At 37.3% G+C, this 16,254-nt stretch overlaps 1 long non-coding RNA gene across 1 annotated transcript in view; it reads right to left on the reverse strand.

The window, feature by feature from the left end:
• LOC125331128 overlaps window positions 1-16,254 on the reverse strand; it is a 43,642-nt gene that overhangs the window by 2,802 nt on the left and 24,586 nt on the right. Inside the window, exon 6 of the long non-coding RNA XR_007205865.1 lies at window positions 2,154-2,273. This is a non-coding gene — a long non-coding RNA (uncharacterized LOC125331128). The remainder of the gene's footprint in view (window positions 1-2,153; window positions 2,274-16,254) is intronic.

The following is a 16,254-nucleotide window of genomic DNA, read 5'->3' on the forward strand; positions in this document are numbered from 1 at the left end:
TTGGGTTTTTATTTTGATAGCTAAGAGAGCTGTAAGTCCTGGATGAAGTATAAACTCCCCATTATAAAATGCATTCCACTTGCTTCTGTCCCAAAATAGACAATGACTAAAATGACTGGTGCTATTCCCACTGAATCAGTCTTGGGATAAATGCTAAACTTGATGGAGAGTGGGGATACCATTAGGGTGAGGCTATCTTTGAATAAGGAAATAACAAGAAAGCATTGTATGATATTCAGACAATGGAAAAATCAAGGCCTTAATTAGCTGGAATTTGTGTCCTGCTGAATTTGGTAAGCATTTTTTTGACTATTGTTCTTTTTAGATAGTTCTTTAAACCCTCAAGGGTCGCTCAATTCAGTGGCCAGGAAAGGAAGATGAGAACTCTCTTGTCAAAAGTGGAACTCAGCTGGCAACCTGCACTCAACTTTGGCAGTATCAGCAGCAGTTAGCTGTTGTATGAAAACCCAGAAGCCCAGCCCTTATGGGCGAGTGCTTTTATACAGTCCTGACAGTGCAATTACACAGACAGATCCTCACATTCTGATCCAGCTACAATCACAAACGTTAGCTTTCTAAAGCCAGGATGCCTCAACAGGCTGCACATGAGTGTCACAGCCAGGCACGCCACAAACCCACTGTACAAATGCTTTCTTGTTCCTCTTTTAGGGAAGAGTTAGGACAATTTCTGTGCATACAGCTAAAACCTTTCTTAATGGTTCCCACACCACTTGTATTCTTTCTGTGATCAGATATGACACCATACAATCACCATCTTTGTAAAAGCAGTGTTTGCTGAAGAGACTGCCTTGCACAGCACATAGCCAAGGTGGCCAAAATAAATAAAAAGGGTAGAGTTAGTGAGTGGTAGTGGCACATTAATGAAGTTTTATAGTTTGTCTATGACCCCATAGGTAACAATGTAAGATAGGACAAAAGTTTTCTAAAACCTGTGTTGTGGTTCCTCATCCTCATTATATATAGTGCAAATGACTTTCTGCTATCCCTAAAATCATAGAATAATTCAGGTTGTGAGGGACTTCTGGATGGAGATTTTTATGTGTTTGCTTCTGTTGGCTTTGTAGCAGAAGATTCTACACCCTTTAGTGTCAGTAGCCACAGCAGAACTATTGATGAACACTAACTGCCAGGTAACTGTGTAGCTACTACTCAGCTGTTCACAACCTGAGGTTTGTGAGCATCATGTTGCCTGTTAGATGTTACTCAGAGATACAGAAGATTAGAGTTAAACCAAAACTGCCATAGAGCATAAATATGATACAGAATATGTGACTGCTCCTGTGGAGCCGCCAGGGATAGGGATCACTGAGTTCCTGTATATCTTCTATTCTGCAGATTGTCTACAAATAAAGACCTCAGTGTACATGAAAAGAAGGGAGGAAATCACATAACTTTGGATTTCATGATGCTCAAACTGTTTAAGGAATTATTGCCATTTGAAAAGTAAGTATAGGCAGAGTTAGGACAATAGATATGCCCTGACTTCATCTCACCTGTTCTCCTGAAACAGAGCACCCGTAATTCATGCACACATGTTGGCACAAGGTTGTTTGTTATTCACTCTTTTCATCTACAGCCTGGTGCATCTTTGTCATGATTCATTATTCCTAACAGCTATATCAAGTGTTGCAATTACTGCACAATACAAATTTAACTCTATAATACTTCTAGATTGGAAAGAGAAAAATAATATATTAAGTGCTTGTGATATCTTTATGTATAAGTTTGAGAATCATTAAATAGCTGTCACTCTTCCTTCTTCCTCAGCATCAATTACTCCACTCTGGTTTTACTTACTCCACTCTGTATAATGAGTCCCTAGAGCATGTTTCATTGCGGGAGAATGAACACATTTTTCACTTGCGGTCAGTGGAATGTGGTTAATTTGAAATCACTTAAACTATTATATCTGTCAAGCGTGGTTATTTTATTTTCAATTCACATCAGTGTTTTAGTATGCATGTCGGTTACTGGGTTAAACTGGCAGATTAATTTCCAAGCATTCTGTTGCAATGCTCTTCATTACTATCTTTACATGCAGGCTCTTGTTGAAACTTAATACATTCCCATTAAAATTTACTTCAGAGAAATCTACATTCAATATAAACACTCATATGATAAACAACACTCACCGTTGAATGAAAAAGATGGCAAGATCAGGAGACTTCTGTCTTTTCTCATGAAAACCCAGAATACTGGTTTTTTCCCCCTTGTCCCACCTAACTTCTTTTCATATCACTCATAACATGCATCTGTGGAAAAAAAAAAGTTCAGTAACTAGGGTCACTTTGACGTGCTTAGGGGTTTTTTTCTCTGTTTACTGATTGCACTGATCAAAAAAGCTGCAGGTTTTGGTTCAGTGTGAACAGATTCACAATTCACACCATGCAGAACTGCTCGGGTCGTTTGGGGTTTTTCTCTCCTTTTAAAATATTGTGGCTTGAAATTTATAAATAGCCAGAATTTGAAGATGCTGAAATACTGACTTACACAGCCACTAATAACAGGGTGCTCGTACAGAGAATTAGAGGAACCTCCAATGAGCTTTTTATTACAGCAATATTGTACATATTACATGAATAAATTACATTGTTGCATTATGCAGCTGCTGCATCATCAGTTTAGAGAGTAGACTGCGATCCTAAGTATTCGGGGATGCAAGCTCATTATCTCTAAACCCACTTTGGTTACAGCCACGATACTATCCCAGCTAAACAGCTTTCGCATAATGTATTGCGTCTACCTTTGCATAATCAGGTACATGGCTCAGAGACGGACTGATGAGTTTAGTCTAATCAAATTTACAAAAAATAGTCGCTTTCACTGAATCAGGCAGAATCTTTCACTTGGAAAGGTTATTAGGGAAACTATATTACCCATAAAAATACAAATCTACATATGTTGTAAAACATCATTTTTGACTTGAAAAATGCTAGTAGAAAAATATGCATTTGTATAACGACAGATCTCACTGCAACAAGAAGCAACTAAATTTAAAAAAAAGGCGTCTTTTCTCTAGCTTATGATGATAACTGCCAGTGTTTGAATGCTGCCAAATCACTTCTTAAAACTCAATTGTTTTTATTCTCTGCACATTGTTCTCTCATCCCATCGAATAAAAGATAAATTTTAACATCCTCCACAGCTGCAAATGTTCGCCTATGACTCGTAGATTCATTTACATATTTTATATATTGATGCAAATATCTTTGGCTAGGCAAGTAATATGCTGTCAGTTCTGTTCATTTTACTCAGCCCCTGCTTCTTTTCATTGCTATTTTTTTTTACTTTGTCGAAACTGTGTGAAATTTCATTGCTATTGTTCTTCCTCTCTTCTGTAAGCACATGCATCCCCCTTGCATCTCCCACCTGGCTCATTGTGCTCATCACCTCAAAGGAAATCCTGGGCCTGGAGAAATCGGTCAAGGTTTTACAACTAGCCTTAATCTGGACAAGGTTTTACTAATTCCAGATAAGGCTGCTTGTTGTATGACATTTCTACAGAGCTTTTCATAAGTGGTTTATTGAAGAGACTTCTAAAAACTATCATAATCATGGAGATAATGGTGGTTAAGGTGAGGATAAATATGTAGTGCTGTATGTTTTTACACAGACACAATAAAACTGTGAGAAAAATCACACGCTTTTAGCCTAAGCAGTTCTAGAATAGAAATGTTCATCCTTCAAATCCCAAATTTTCATGTTTTTGCTTTGAATACTCTGAAGAGATTCTAGGCAAATGAAGATGTAAGCCTAATGTGAAGTGACACATGTGTCATAATGCACATATTAGTTATGGTGCTGGAAGAGCACACAGGACCCACTGGTCTTCCATCCACTGAAAGCTGTGGCCTGGCATTGACGAAAACAGAACCAGAAAAGGAAAATCTTTGAGGCTACATTTCTCCTACATCTGGACATCTTCCCAGCATGGTGTAAGAAACGCTCATGCTACACTTGAAAGAAGAAAGGGAGCAATGAAAGTGTTGATTCAGCTATCAACAACATGTCACTCCCTCTCATCCACTAAAAGCAGAAACACACTTTTCTTTATATGGTTGACCCATATAAATATCTAAACATTCTGCAATATTTAGAATTCCCTAAATTTAGGCTAAGAAAAAATGATTCCTGCAGCTTCTATCCCATTCCTAATGTGCTCTCAGCTGTAGCTTTTATCTGCTCAGAATCACACATCTATCAGCTGATAGACATGAATCTTAAATAAATACTACTATTTATTATTCATACTACATGAATCTTAAATAGTACTACCAAGTTAATATTGCCAAGTCACATGGTTTTGTCCATAGAGCTGGAAGTGCAGAATACAAATTTGAACACAGTCTCTGCCTATCGCTGAATCTTTGCCTTCTGTGACTTAGGAAAATCATATAATATCTTTTCCATTCTTCATATTAAAAAATTAATATTGTCGAAGAACACTTTTGTTGTGAACATACGCTCAACCAAATATTCCTGGAGAAAGAATAAGAGGGGGGAGAAATGTAAATTTGTTAATATTGTTGACAGTGTACATGCATCTCCGTGGAGATACATGTATATGAAAAGAACAAAATTTGTCCTACATTTATAGTTATGATTGTCATGGACCATCATTGATCTACTTCCAAACCCAAATCCACTTCAAGTGACAAAGCAAAGATTGTCTCAATTTTCTCACAGAACATACCTAGCACTTTTAGGAAAATAAAGACAAACTAAGTGGACAACCTGTTTTAATTCTTTTGTAGAATGAAAGAGCATAGTATTTTCCACTACTAATCCTAGAAATGTTCTGTCTGTATGTTACACTACTTTTTGGGAGGAAACATTAAAATATTATTGCATATAAAAGATAAAAGGAAGTTAAAATAGAAGAGGGACTATCTAGGTGAATTCTGCCATGTTCATAAAACAGCTTTGAGATATATGTATATCTATATGTCTGTTCGTAATGTACATACCTGCACAAAGGTGGACAGTGATGTATTCTGTAGTATGCGCTGGTTCAATAATTTTTTTAGCAAAACCTTGGGTTTATTCAGCAAAATACTGTGCAGATTTCTTCAGTTATACTAGAGCAATTTCAAATAAATTTGGTCCCAAATAATGCAGTTACAAGGAGGAAGCAAGATGTTTTGTGGGGTTTTTTTTCATTTGTCTTTATATCAAGAAATTGCTGAAGCAAGCTGGATCACAGTCTCCTTTTGGTCAGTCATGACTTGATATGAAAAATTTTGATTGCATAGACTATTGTACACAAATGAGAATACCTTTCAGAATGGAAATGACTAGACAATCTCAGCTCAACTTTTATCACATGCAAACTAAAAAGGCAATCAACTCAATGGTAGCGTCTGATCTCTGCATGTCTCTTCAGAATCAGTCAGTAACCAGTACTGTGAGCAGCTGTAGAAAGTGAATTTAATTTTGCCTGTGTGTGTGTGTATAAAGAAAATGTAAAGCTGATTTTTTTTTCAGTTCCTGAGCACAAGAAAAAGTTGGCATACAAGTTGCTTGTAGTTACTGGGCTAAAACAGTGTGTGAGGTTTTCTTCCTCCAAGCTGTAGTGAGAGATGAAGAGGTTCCATATGGGCTACTAATACAAAGAAAGCAGAGTAACAGGAAAAGGGAAAAAAAATGCAGAGTGTGTAAGGGTAACAGAGGGAAACAAGATTGAGAGAACAAAACATCAACATTGTTAGTCATGAGGAACAGACAAGAGGGAGGTATTGCCTGCTGACCATGTGTACCAATGCCAGAGTCTAAAATAACTGCATCTGTGGTATAGGATGGCGTCTCTCTAGATCTGAAACACAGCAGCAGATTGTTTTTATAGAAAGAAAAGGTGTCAGCAGAAAGGAAGGAGCATACACACATGGAATCATTTGCTGTAAGAAGCCATTTGAAAAACAACTGAGGAGTTGAGTGGAAGAAACATCTGTGAAACATGAAGCAGGACCACCACTAGTGTTTCAGGGAAGAGGTGGGAACAGAAAGGGATACACAAGCAGTGTTGGACATAGCATCTTGTCAGAATGACAAGGAAATGTTGTCAGTACTCTCAAGAAAATCCAGCATCTTGTGAGTCTGGGAGGAAAAATATTTTTGTCCTCCTTGTGAGAGAGGGAGGGTGTACTTTTTATACTTTTCAAGAAGCAGACAAATCTATGTTCATTGACCAAAGTAAATCAAAGAGTGTTGTCTTTATGAATAAATTGCACTTTTCAGGGGATATGTTGGCAATTCTGCCTACCAGGATCGGGACACTTTGTCTTCTTTTCCATGGGCTTGCTTCTTTTGTTAGTAAACCCTAAATGTGAGAGTCTTAAGAGACAGAAAATTGCCACCAGTGAAAAACAAAGGCTGTGCAGTTTTGGGGTCAGTGAAAGCAGATATGATATGTAACAGCAAGGAGGGAGAAGTTCCATACCATTTGGTTGTCTGGCCTTAATTTTGCCATTCAGATTTTTTTGATTGAAAGTAGAAAGTAGAAAGCAAAGTCTTCATGATATCAAGACCATATCCGAAGTCACTTCAGCTATTCCTCATGAAGACACCAGTCTAGATACAAAATAACCTGTCTGTAACTCAAATGAAAAAGAAAACATTGATCAGAGGAAATTTTACTTCTCTGGGTTTGAAGCCTTCTTTACACAAAGCCTTTAATAACTTTTCAGCATTGCCGAGGGAATAGTGTGGGAAAGGATATTTCATTAGCCAACTATTACATGGAATTGCATGGAAAGCCCATGTGCTACCCAAAGGCCTCTCAAGGAGGTCACATAAAAGATGAGTCATAATGTAACTGATTTCCACCAGATCATCCTCCCATTTGCTCACTGCAGAAAAAACAAACTATGGAATGCAAAAGCACTTTGAAGTGACTGATGATCTTGCTGCTTATTAACCACACTCAAGGCAACCTTAGTAAAAAGTAAATGAAGCCAAATGAGTAATAGACACTTGATGGCCCATCCCAACCACTGTAAAGACAAAGCAAACCTTGTTATTCTTAACAAAGAGATACTCTTATTCTTGCCTAACAGTTTAATGGTAGCTCTCAAGGGAGAATAATATTGAGAAAAATACTATATACCTCAATTGTCTACAAAATATCTACAACTTTTAATTTAGGATTTTTTTCACAAGAATAAATCTTTAAGTTAGCAATCCCAGAGTGTTCTGAGTTGGAAGGGACCCATAAGGATCATCGAGTCCAATTCCTGGCCCAGCACAGCACCATCCCCAACAGTATGTGCCTGAGAACATTGTACAATAAGAAATGCTGCCATTTATTTTCTTCCTCCCCAGGTTAATATTTAGGTTTATTCATTAGCTTATTCTTAAGCTAATACATGGGAAAACCCATTTTCAAAGTGAAATAGAAAATTTAAATACCTCAATATAAGGGGGGAAAAAAGATCCAGAGGAAAAGAAAGATTGTTCAGAAAAAAGCAGTGTCTGTCTGTAATGAGTTCCAGGTAATTTTTCTGCCATCACTGGCTAGAAAGATTGGTTTTAATTAATTACAATGTATTTTCTAGTTTTTCAGAATTAATGATTGAAGAATCTCTGACTAAAAAATAATCTTTCCTTCTTAGTTCAACTTTTCTAAAATCACTTTTTAATTCTTTTTATAATATCAAACAGTTCTTCAAAATCTGACTTTGTCTAAAAACAAATCAAAGCTAACAAAAAACAGAATGCAAAAAAAATTGTGATTTCCTGTTATTACAATATTTTTTTCTTATTTTTTACTTACTGTTGGCCAACGTAGCATTAGTTATACTTCCTTTCATTGTTTTTATTGTATAGACCATACCTTCCCTGCATCCTTCCGTACACCCAGCTTGGGGAACTGAAAACCTGCTGCCTTTGTGCTCAGCGAGCGAGTCCAATTCACGTTGGCCCAGAGGGTCTTGGAGCATCAGCCCATTGGTTGTGACTCACTGAAATCCTGACTTAGGAGAGAGGTTTGTCATCTTGCACATCTAAACCTTAATCCACATGCCTGGCAGTGCATACTGGTCTTGACAGGAACGGAGCCAGCTTGGCACTTGGCAGATTTAAAAGGACTGCCTCCTGGAGATTAGATGGCTTGGCACAGTGAGAACACAGAGGTCAAACTACGATGTTTGCCAAACAAAAAAGAACCTCTCATTTTCCAACTCTATTGCTGCTCCCTGGATAAGCATTTTTGGCCTTTTGCCTTGGTTTGAAGGCAAGACTTGTTAGGATTTAGCCTGAGGGACCTGGTTTACTGTTGAAGGTCAAACTAGATTTTGACTGTTCTGAAGCCCTGATATGGTAAGGTCATATGCTTTCTCGTTAGGGCTGATCTCTCAAGGCTCTGGGTAACTCCTGGGACGTCATCAAGAATGGAAATTATTGCACACCTTGCTGAAGCCAATTCTTGATGGTTTTTATGTTCCAGTTTCATGAAATACAGACAATTTTGCCTGAGAATGCAGCAGAATAGAACATAGTAATTTCATATAGTATTTCAAAATATGAACATTTGGATTTTTTCCCAGCAGTATACTTTGTCTTGACTACTACTCATTGTTATGTATATTTAATCATCATGTATATTTTTAAACCAGAAGTACTTAGACTCTAAAAATTCTGAAACCAGATTTATTTTAAGGCATTTCATTGTCAATGAAACAGCAGATTCTCGAGAAACACAATCCTATTACCATTTTTCTAATAAATTTTCCTTATCATGCATCAATGGTTGTTTATTGTTTAGTTTTGCTGGAGCTAACACCACTATTGCAAGGATGCTCTTCTGCTCTGAACACTCTCTCTGCCTTTTGGTTACTTGGTGGCACAGCCACCACTGGAAATATTCTCCAGTACCTGACACCCTGCAAAAAAGGCCACTGTTGCCTACCAAGTTTTGTGGGTCTGCACAGAGCCAAGGCTTCAGCAGCAGCACAGGAATCCCCTTTCACAATTTTCTGGCTCACACTGCTGTGGTTTGGGTATTGCTGCAGTGTGATGTAACTTTGCCCCCTCCCCAAGTCAGGCTGTCAAGGAGACCACCATTTGAAATACCTCAGAATTCACAGCGCTCACCCTGTGCCAGAGCCTTCCTCCTGCTTTGTGGTGGCTTTTATGAAAACAGAATTTCTCAGAAACAACCAGCTGTTTTGAAGCAAAGTGTAACAAAAGAAACTTGAGCAATCTCAGCATAAGTTTTTATTCCTCACCTGTCTTGTTGCCGCAGACTGTGCAACAGAGTGAAAATTTTACCTACCATCACACTCACAATTCCTGCAGACCTCCAATATCACATTTATCACTACAGTACATATCAGCTGCTCAGTTTTTCATCGTTGTGGTAGTGCATTGGAATTAATAATACAGTTGCTCTTCCAGAAGAATGATACAGAGTCCTTCTTTTCTCAAATGTTAGTACAAACAACCTTCTGATTGTGAAGTTAAAATTTCTTTTAGAATTAAATCAGACCAAATTTATTTTGACCTGCAGTGAAGACTTTTTGTTTCATTTCTCGAATTTTGAAAAATGTTTTCTAAGGTTTTGATGGAGGATATCTTGACTTCCACATGATTCTCTCTTTAACAGACTGAGCAGCAAGAAGCTTCTGTCACTACAAAGAAAACGTTCCCAAACCCCTGCTCTACTGTCGAACCCACATTAAAAACAGAGTCAGCAATCTAAGGATGCAGCCTGTAAAGCTCCTAAACAAAGGTTTAGTTCCCAGAGTTTAACGTAACAATTTGTATGCATAAATTCTTTCATAGCTGTAATTATATGATGTCAAATCAGGAGAATTTTTTAATATTTTTAAATAATGTCCAGTACTATCAATATCAATAGTGAGTAAATTCACTTTGGTAAAAATTGAGCAAATTCAAATAAGTAAATTTACTTCTGTAAAAATTATACTTATTGAAAATCACTGTGATTTTTATTGCCTTTGCTTACTATCACTTGGTAATCTCATTAAAAATCCTTGAAATTTCAGAATTCAGACATTCAATTCTTTCATTTTACTAAATTTTAAACCTCTCTCAAAATTTCTTCATTCTAGCCGATTGTGTCTTTTATATTTGCTGATAGTATCAAACCTGAAAAAAATACCACTCCCATCGTTGCAAGAATAAAAAAACTCGCCAAAAATAGTTTACCCAAAATGTTGTTTTGACAACATACAGCAATAACAAGGAAAGTACAGGAAAGAATAATATGCTTCATTGCATCTTTGAGAAAATGTAATTTGTATAGAGAAAAGTAGCTACAACAGAAGTAAAAGCAGGAAATAAAGCCATAGAATTAATGTCTTAAATGAGTGTATCTGGATAGGGCTTTGCTCTCTTTTTGTGGAGTGATATGGAACATCATTTCAATACAGAAAAAGCAGCTAAAACAGTAAAGGAACCAAGGACCTCAGTTATTAAAAAGGGTTAGACAACTACTATCTGTCTATATTTTTAAAGGTAAAGATTAAAAGCCAAGGAGGGGCCCCAGAAGGATGTGAGTCTCATTGGAATCAATCGGAAAATGCATGAGCATCTGAAGGCAGGGTTTGGCCAGAGCAAGGGAACCTCACTGAGAGAAATTGTTCTGCAAAGGCCTTGGAAAGGGTCAAAGCTCCTGCACTCCTTGAATTCATGTCAGCCACAGAAAGAGAGACCAGAAAGGAGAGCCAAGGATGGTCCAAGAACAGGAAGAATTGAGGTGGAATGTCTTTGCACATACTACCATTGCAGAAATAAATTATGGAGAAGGCAATAAATACCGCCAATATAAAGTCTTGAAAAGGAAGAGGGCAACTATCAGGGGCAAAAGTTTATTTGCTAATGCACAGCTGCTAATGCAAAGGACGGGGCGGAATAGGCAAGGCATCCCATCCTCCTTCTGCTGAAAAAAAATCCCTCTTCTTGTATAATCAGAATTTAATCAGACATTAAACAAAACTCAAAACTGTGTCTCCTCCAGATCAAGAAGAACATATTCTGTGAGAACTCAACATTTCACTAAGCCAATAGTGCATTGTGAGAGACTCAAGCTCCCCAGATTAGATTTAAAGGCAAAGAGACCTTTAAAATTCTGTGGTGCCCATTCGGCAAATCGTGGTGGCTGCGGGACCGATGCAGCCAGTGAGACTCTAAGCTGACATCAAAGGGGAAAAAAAATCAGCTGAAATGACAGCAGCAGCTGCAGCATCCGCCTCTAAATTAGGCTGTGTTTCAAAGTCTGGACTCAACTGCCTAGCAGTATAAAGACCCAGGAGGAAGGCTGCCCAAGAAAAAGAGTTAGATTTCTAACCTAACACATCAAAGTAACACATGCTTAGAAGAGCAATAAATGCATATGGCACACATTCACATGCTGCCTAATTGCAGTGGGCTCATGAAGCCAAGACAAACCTTCAGCTGATTCCTACTTTTAGAGAGGATTTGTGTCCTTTTTGAATGCAGAAAGCTGACACAAGTTGGTAGCAGATTAGAGTCTGGCATTGTGATAATACATCCCATAATTTCAAAAGATGGCCATTTTTCATATTGTAAGACATCTTCAAAATATTGAGCTCCTTATTAGATAATTTATACACATACCAGATTTCAGAATATCCACAACATAATAAATTAAGAAAACCCTTCTCTCAAAATTCAGAAATAGATTAGAAAGCCACCAATTTCACTATTAATTTACTTGCATATCAATTTAATAATAAAAGTGGGAAGAGTGAGAAATACATGATTAAATTAAATACATTGCTGAATGCTTTAGCATTAAAAATCCTTGGCTTTTGAAAATTATCCATATTTTGGTATGCATTTTTATTTTAGTTTAATATGTGCATTTAGGAAAACTATTTGCAACGTTATTGATTTATAAGAAAGTAACAGGAGATAAGCCCTTAATGTATGGATACTTTGTTATGTACACCAATCACACTTAATAAAAAACTGCACATTTTCATAGTTGTAGGGATATGATTTGATCTCTTTTTGTGTTTCCTGCAAGCTGGCAGAGGAAACTCAGTCATTCGCTTGAGATGTTTATTAAAATTCCTATGATATTGCAGCACAATGGTTGATTTTGTGAACAAACTCAAACTTAAATCTTCCTCACTTATTTTTAAGAAAATGTGAATAAGTGTGTAAAAAAACCAAAAATAACAAACAGCATAAAAACATGAAATAAGACTAATTCTCTACAATGTAATTCTCTATAAACCTCTGAATCTTGCTTTTATAGCTTTAAATTAATACACTTTTTAAAGGGTTAAAGTTGCAAGCAAGAACAGTCATCTACATTGCACTCTCTTAACCTGTGCATTAAGAAAAACAATTCCACCAGGAATGATTTGATAACCCTGACACAGTGGCTTTTATGCGTATAGACTTACACTAGTTTAAATGAATCTGAGGACATACACATCAAATACAGTAGTATAGCATTTATCAAAACAACCAGAGATGGTAAAAAAATAAAAAACCCTAAATGTGCAGTGCTCAGGAGAAAGCAGAAGCACAAATGTCTAGACATATTTTGTACTTATAGGATGCGTTACCTCGCTCAAGAATCTAGTGATAAAATATATCTGTTGAAATTATTCATCTTGAAATAAAAATTACTCAGAAGTCAACACTCACACACCCTGGGAAGGGAATAGAATATTGTGCAAATTAAGGCCATGTTCTTACTTTAAATTTTCCAGATTTTGTCATTTGTGCAGTTGATGTAACATCATATGAAGTCATGCTGTAAAATAAGGTAAAACTGAACCATGTGCAGCTTCTGGGTGTCACACAGAGGAGCCTGGAGAGGTGCAGTGGGCACCACAGGTTTGGTGCACAGGGAATCTGAAATCACAGAATCAACACAATCCTCATCCTGACTACTTGAATGCATTCACCTGTTTCAGCAACTACACCCAACTCAGAAACAGTGTGGTCTGCTGCTGCTTAGTAAGATGACTTTTTAGTCTTTGTTTTGGTTCATTTTGATAATACTTATTGAATACTACTGTTTAGTGAGCATTTAGGAGGATGGATGTTAAAAACCCAACGACCATGGCTCTCAGAAAGGATTGGAAACTTGCAGTGCAGACATGTTGAACATTCAGAGAATAACACAAGATCAGTTATGTGGCTGCCTTAATAGACAACTTGCCTGGTATGGAAATTACAAAGGAGAAAGTTTTTTTCCTGTAGAAAATGGAAGACCATAAAAGGCCAAACTCAGCAAAACCCCTTTTATAAGTAAAACACAAAAATACTGGCTCTGTAGTATGTCCCAATAAAATGAAAAGTTTCTGAAGTTATACAATAATGCTAGAAGCATTATTTTTGTCAGGCTTTTCTGACACAGAATATTGATATTTTGAATGGGAAGATTTTTAATGTAGTTGGGTAGAGTTGTAAAAATGACAGTGTTTCTGAGAGAACCTGCTAATTTTCCAGCAGCCTGAAGGGTATCCAAACAGAATTGGCATAATTTTCTGAGGGTGGCCTTAGTTGTATGCTTTTTATACCTTTTTTCTAGACTATTTCTCATTTAAATTCTGGAAAGAGGGGAATTGAGGAAGTGACACCATTCTTTTCCAATTTTCTACTGAAAGTTTGCCTTCTTTTGCCTTCCCACTCTGCTTCAGGGATTATCTGGAAATCTTACAGAGTTTAGAAGGATTCTCTGCAGCCTTAACAGTTTCCTCTACTTCCACCTATATTATTAACTTTCCCATACCAACCCCAAATGAGCTTAAATATAGACTCCTCTACGTCTAATGAGCCATAATTAACTCATCAACTTCTGACAAGCCTAAATAGACTTGTTAGGGAATGACAAGTCTAGTCTATCTCACAGCGGAGCGGGTGTCATCCCTCCCACTCAACCCTCCAAGGAAGGAAAGAAACCTCTTAATAGCTCTTTGCAGGGTTTCCAGTCTCCTCCAGGACCCCAAAAGGAGGGACCCTTGTTTGGTCACTGCTCTCTCCTACCCTCCTCCCCTTTTGCAAAGATTTACACAAAAATTACCTGGAGAAGAAGGAGATTGTAGAATTTATTGATATGATGGGTTACACTTTCTCTTTCTGCCCTTCTAGATAAAGAAGGGGCTGAGATGTTGAAGGGAACAATCCTTGATTTGTTTCTTTAGGCTGACTCCACAGTTGCCAGAGCCAAGATTAGCTCCTGATGAACTATGCTGATGTTACTATTTAAAATGGTAATAACTCTTAAAATAAGAATCTGATCTAATCGTTATTTCTCTGCACTTCAGCTCAACTAGAGGAGTTCAGGGAGCTGAAATGTATTCCATTTATTCCAGGTTATTTATTTATTTATTTAGCTAGGGAATGCAAAAGTGGCATAGAGTAACAGTACATTGGAACTGCTGAAAAATGTCTCTCCTATACAGGAGAACCATAATGTCTCAAACAAAGGATCCTACCACTTTTGGAAAGCATTGGTTTTTCCTGGTGCATAAGTCAAAATTGAAAGTTTGGAAACTGCGCCAATATTTGCAAGCTTTGAAGAATGGGCAGACCTATCATTTAAAAATAGCACATGTATTGCTGTTATGTTAAATTTATTTGTATACATAAGTCTTAATAGTGACCCATCTATTTCAGAGCCTATTTAGGTGCTCTTCTGTCTAAATGTTGTTTCGGGATCTGGCTTTTAAAGAAAGACACTACCTCAAAAAGCATTGCTTGGCTGGCCAGAGCTCCTCCTGAGGAAGTGTAATACATGCTCCATTCCCTCCTGAGCTGGTAGGTCTCCTCAGCAACAAGGATATACTAGGTAAGGTTGTCCTCCCTGCCCCGGGGGGAAAAACAAACAAACAAAACAAACAAACAAAATCTGAAAATAACTGAAGTTTCTTTTAGAGAAATTCCACACTGCAGATTCTTCAAGAATGAGTACTTGATTGACAAAATGCGAAGGCCACATCATCAGTAGGTTATTACAACATCTGGGATTTTCAGAAGCCACTTGAGGATCTGGGAGTTGGATACCTCTGCAAGTCTGTGTTAAATTTGCAGCTTAAACACTATTGGTCTACCGCCTTCAGTGAAGCAATGCAATTTTCAGCAGCTGAGTCAATGCTGAGTGCCACAGAAAGCCTGTAGAGAAATTAAAATTCCTGTTCTGATAACAAAATGGATATGAATTCATGAAACTTCAATAAAATTATTATGATTCTTGTTTGCTGTTTTAGCTGTTATTACATCTCAGTTTCTGAAAAATATCTATCTTTTGTTTCCAAGCTGTGTTTGTGCAGTAGGATTCTACCCAAGGAGAATCTTATCACCAAGTTATAAATCTCTGAACCCAGAGAATTTCAAAAGAAATACTTATTCATTCCTAACTAGTTTGGGTTTAACACTAATGCTGTAATTAAATTGTGTTTTTTCACTTTTCCCCTGCTGTTTGAGAGAGAATGTGTTCAGCTCTTTGGTATACAATGAGAACTAAGTGAACACTTATCTATTTTAACGTCAGTGGATTTGAAGTAGAAGATAGACTTTTATTTTAGTAATTTTTTTCAAAAATAAGACTTTTAGGGAAAAAACACCTCAGAACAGTACCTTCACATCTTTATCAGAAATTTCAAATAAAAATGCTGTTTTCATTACTCTAACATAGAATAGAGAATGTTCCTGTCAGACTTTAATTGAATCACCTAATGCATGTCAAAATATTTTTTTATCAATTCTTCATTTATAAAGTCAAAGTTAATGAAAGAATGTGCCTTCTGCTCCCACAAACACTTAAAATTGACTACATATGACATGTTCTCTTCTACTGTCATCCCACAGTTGGCTATCCAAATTATCACAAAGTTGTAAGTGCTCCTTTGAGGCCCCAAATAAGGTTGGCTTGCTCAAGTACTGCTTCTTTTTTTCGTTTTTTTTGAGTGAACATGGGCTAGGCAATGGCTCAGGCATGAATGGGAGGGGACAGTTACTGGGAGGTGACCTTGGTCACAGGGACACAAGCACCAAAACAAATGGTGGAAATGAGTGGGAGTGCCTTCAGCTAAATTTGGAAAGCCACATTTGACATGTTGTTTTGTCCCTGATCACAAGTTGCCCTGGAGAGCAAGAGAGTCCATATGTTTTTTGGAAAGACAGTAGCACCAGCGAGATGTAGAGAGGCTGGGGTTGTATGTGAAAGGCACAGAGACTCAGGTTTCCTGTTCAATTTGTTCAGACTTGCACACAAAGACAGCACTTCAACCA

The sequence above is a fragment of the Corvus hawaiiensis genome, chromosome 10, assembly GCF_020740725.1.
Source record: "Corvus hawaiiensis isolate bCorHaw1 chromosome 10, bCorHaw1.pri.cur, whole genome shotgun sequence".
Classification (NCBI taxonomy): Eukaryota; Metazoa; Chordata; class Aves; order Passeriformes; family Corvidae; genus Corvus; species Corvus hawaiiensis.